The sequence below is a fragment of the Schistocerca cancellata genome, chromosome 1, assembly GCF_023864275.1.
Source record: "Schistocerca cancellata isolate TAMUIC-IGC-003103 chromosome 1, iqSchCanc2.1, whole genome shotgun sequence".
Classification (NCBI taxonomy): domain Eukaryota; kingdom Metazoa; phylum Arthropoda; class Insecta; order Orthoptera; family Acrididae; genus Schistocerca; species Schistocerca cancellata.
This window is the reverse complement of record NC_064626.1, coordinates 667954471-667959010: the sequence shown is the minus strand read 5'-3', so window position 1 is coordinate 667959010 and position 4540 is coordinate 667954471.

The following is a 4540-nucleotide window of genomic DNA, read 5'->3' as shown; positions in this document are numbered from 1 at the left end:
TTCCTCGAGACACCCTCTACAACCCCTCAAAGTTTGTCGCAACACTTCTAGGACACCCTGCATAAGGGGAGATTACACAGACTGTTTTTTATTTATAAATCGTATTTAAGTATTGGTCGCTTGTGAGAAGACTAGTATGGCTCGTATGAGAAAGAGAAATGCCTGACAGTACGTCATTCGACAGCGGCAGGATCTTGTCTTATCGAGACTGCGGTTTATCGTTTGGCAATATTGCTGTCCACTTTGATCGGGATACCACGAATATCATACCAATATGGAGTCAGTAGATTCAATCCTAACTTCAAGGTCTACGTAACGTTATCTTCCAACAAAATAACAGAAGTCCGCATGTTGCCGTGGCCAGCACGTTCTCCAGAGCTCTCCGAATGCCTGATCATTGGTTGGCCAGGGCCGGGTTAGAGGCACAGCTATTGCCAGACGTGGCAGCACTTTGTACCACATTATGCACCTTGTAAACTCTCAGATCACCTACACTTTTAATCGTGAATTTTTCCCGCTACTGTGTATGCGCACAATTAGTAAAATTTTGTTTTTTGCTGTCCTTGGCGCGATTTTAATGGTCAGCGGTGTTTTTCATCAAACGTACACTAATTCACTCAGAAAATTACGTAATTTACATGCAAAAAACGGCACACTGCAAAGGCGAAACGGTTTAGTGCCCTGAGAGAGAACGCCAAATTCGAAAATTGTTAAAATTCCTACGACCACGTCACTATCGATAACCAGTGTGCCTTCATCGCCTGAAATGTTAAAATACTGTTTCAAGAGCACCATACATTGCAGAAAATTTCTAATTCCCATGGTTCTACAGCGTACCATGCAGCAGCCAGTGAAATGAAAACGGTTTAGTGTCTAGACAACAAGCGACCGCTTGCTTGGCTCCGGCGTCTGGAATTTTATAGTCTCGTTGAATAAGAACACTGCTGAGCTCCATAACTTAAACGACGATCCAGCTCCACTCGGCATTCAGCTCATCTGTCAACCTGAATCTGAACTCGATAATCGTACAGCCACACCTAGGCGCTAGGAAAAACATTCTGTAATTCGTATATAGAGACTCAGTTACTGCTGTCATAGAATATCTGATGAAAAGTACCCGAACAACTATTACTGGACGTTAATGTGAGATATGGCCACCGTTCGCCTTGAAATGTGTTTGGGACACTTTCATGAGTTGTATAAATTTCTGCGAAGGACTGACAATCTTTACGAGCCGAAACCTGAGAATGTAGTGATGTCGGGTCTTGGAGTATGTAGCGAACTCGACGTTATAACTCTTCCCAAAGGTGTTACATTGGGTTCAGGTCGGGACTCTGGACTGGACAGTGGTGGTGGTGGTTGTTAGGATGTTTAAGGGGGACTAAACAGCTAAGGTCATCAGTCCCCCAGACTGGACAGTCCATTTCAGTCATGTTGTTGTCCACAAACCATTGCCTTATGATAGGGCCCTTTATCATGCTGATACAAACAATGATCGTCTCCGAACTGCTCCTCTCCTGAATGCAAGACACAATGCTGTAAAATGTTTGATATTTTCCCTTACTTGCCACTTTCTTAAGCACAATAAGGAGGCCACACTGTCACTCAGGTGACATCCAGTGACAAGTCCACTGTCCTCTGCTGACCGTCCGATTCTGCTGTTTCTGATTATCTGCTGACATGTCCATTATAATTATCCGGGCTGTTATGCCGTGGTCGGTTGATGAATGCTGTGGTGATTCCCAACGTTTCGTCTCCGACTGCGGGAGACATCTTCAAGGGGGTCCGTAGCTTGATGGAAGGTCCAACACACACACTGGCTCGCTACTGACTGCCGCTAAATTCCGTGTCCGCGCGCCCCCGCGCTGCGGCGTGACGTCACGTGTTTTGAAAACGTCAGTGCAATTGGCCGCTGTCCGTCGCCGTCGATCGCCGTTGCCATCACCCAGTAGTGGACGAGTGGTACACATCTTCTTTAACACCGGCATCCATATACCGTTTAATTTGACGCCCTCCTCCTTTCGGTTGAAATTATTTGGGTGTTTAGCGATTTCGATCGCCTCCCTGTAGAGCCTTTCGTAATATCCGCTCGTGGCCGCTAGTACTTGCGTCTCCTCGAAACGAATATTGTGGTTCCCTGGCTGGAAAGCATGCTCTGCAACAGCTGATCGTTCCGTTTCTCCTCTTCTACAATTTCCCTTGTGCTCTTCCAAACGTTTAGAAACAGTTCTTTTAGTGGTACCCACATAAACATCACCACAGCTGCATGGGATCCTATACACTCCAGATTTTTCCAATGGTTCGCGAGCGTCCTTGGCAGGCCTAAGGTATTCCTGTATCTTCCTGGTGGGCTTGTAAATTACGGTAATATTCCGCCTCGTCAAGATCCTCCCTATTCTTTCCGTTACATTTTTAACAAACGGCAGGAAAACCTTAGATTTTGCAGTAGCCTGTACGTCAGTATGATTTCTGCGTGGCTGCCTCAACGCACGTTTTATTTCGGCGGACGAATATCCGTTCTTCGTTAGTGCATTGTGGAGATGTTCCATCTCAGCGTCGAGCAACTCAGGTTCAAAAATATTTCTAGCTCTGTCCGCTAACGTCTTGATAACACCCCGCTTCTGTTGTGGGTGGTATATTCGTTTCGAGGAGACGCAAGTACTAGCGGCCACGAGCGGATATTACGAAAGGCTCTACAGGGAGGCGATCGAAATCGCTAAACACCCAAATAACGGCATAACAGCCCGGATAATTATAATGGACATGATATTTCCGGCCGTGAAAGTTTACATTTTAGTATCTGCTGACAACACAATACTCTCCTCCTCTTACATTGAGGTGTCCGGGTTCTTTTGAGCTGATAACGTGCATAGTTACTTTCCCGGAGCAGTTTGAGAGAATGCTTCATCTTTTACATCATGGATGGTCTGAAAAAATTCTTGGAAGATTCTCTATGTTTAATTTAACATACAAATTAACACCCTGATACACCACAGTATTTCCTTTTGTAGCTTATATAAAAAAGGAACTTCACCGAATCTTAAGTGTTTCTAGCGCATAATCTACAACATGTACGGCTACTGACATAAAAATTACGGAAACTTCGCTAATATCTAAAATTCTAAAAAAAGAATGGCAGTCAAATTTGATTTTAAATATAAAGCTTTTGCTGAAATAGCGTAATAGCTAGCTGAAAAACTTTACATTAGTATTTACTGGATCAGACGCCTCTGGTACTATTGTAAAGGGCTAATTTCGACGAAACTATTCTACCAAATGTCATATTGTTTTTTCATTTCCAACCTTTAGAATATCCTCTATCAGATAATGGAAATAAAATGTTTTCTGATCACAGTATCTGGGCGGGTTACATGGCGGCAGGAGTAGCGTGGACTCGCAGGAATGTGAGGCGCGCCGCCTAACTAGCCACGTTCTTACTCCCAAGTTCTTTTTTTCATACGAGTGTAGTAAACGCTCACGGTTTGGACGTCTGGTATCTCCGTCAGATACCGGCATAAAATTCGCAAGTGCACCACCGACGGCGTGGCAGTGCTCGTCTTTAGACGCTGCGTCATGGGCAGCACCTCTGGCATTCGTCTGCCTCTGCGGGTCGCAGTCCGTGCATCACCTACAAGCGAACACGTTCACTACACGAGTCGAGCAAGTCTGCCTTACTCTGCATACATCAACGAATACGATTAAATGTAAAATAGGCATCCGTATTTTTGACGCGGACATATTGCCGTGGAATGTCATTAAAAATAGTGTAAGTAGGCTGTTTAGGTTTTCTAAGTAGGCTGTTTAGGTTTTTATGTTAGTAACGCCACGTAGCGCTCTGTATGAAAATCACTGACTGTGCTGTTTGCAGTCTGTGGCTGGTTTGCATTGTTGGAATATTTGCTGTTGTGGTGTTGGGCATTTGGATGGGAACAGCGCGTAGCGTTGCGCAGTTGGAGGTGATCTGGCAGAAGTGGTGGATATGGGGAGAGAGATGGCAGAGTTTCGAGAGCGGACGATCTGGACGTGTGTCCGTCAGAGACAGTGAATTTGTAAGACTGGATGTCATGAACTGATAATATATATTATGACTTTTGAACACTATTAAGGTAAATACATTGTTTGTTCTCCATCAAAATCTTTCATTTGCTAACTATGACTATCAGTAGTTAGTGCCTTCAGTTGTTAGAATCTTTTATTTAGCTGGCAGTATTGGCGCTCGCTGTATTGCAGTAGTTGGAGTAACGAAGATTTTTGTGAGGTAAGTGATTCATGTAAGGTATAAGTTATTGTTAGTCAGGGCCATTCTTTTGTAGGGATTATTGAAAATCAGATTGCGTCCGCTAAAAAAAAAAATATTGTGTGTCAGTTTAGTGTTGATCAAAATAAGTAAAGAGAGAAATGTCTGAGTACGTTCAGTTTTGCTCAGCTATTTGAAAATCAAATAACGTAGAGGTTTTCCAGCACTATCATTTATAAATTTTTCTAAGGGGATGTTACAATAGTTCCCATCCGCAGGCTCTAACCAGAGGTTTCGAAAGAT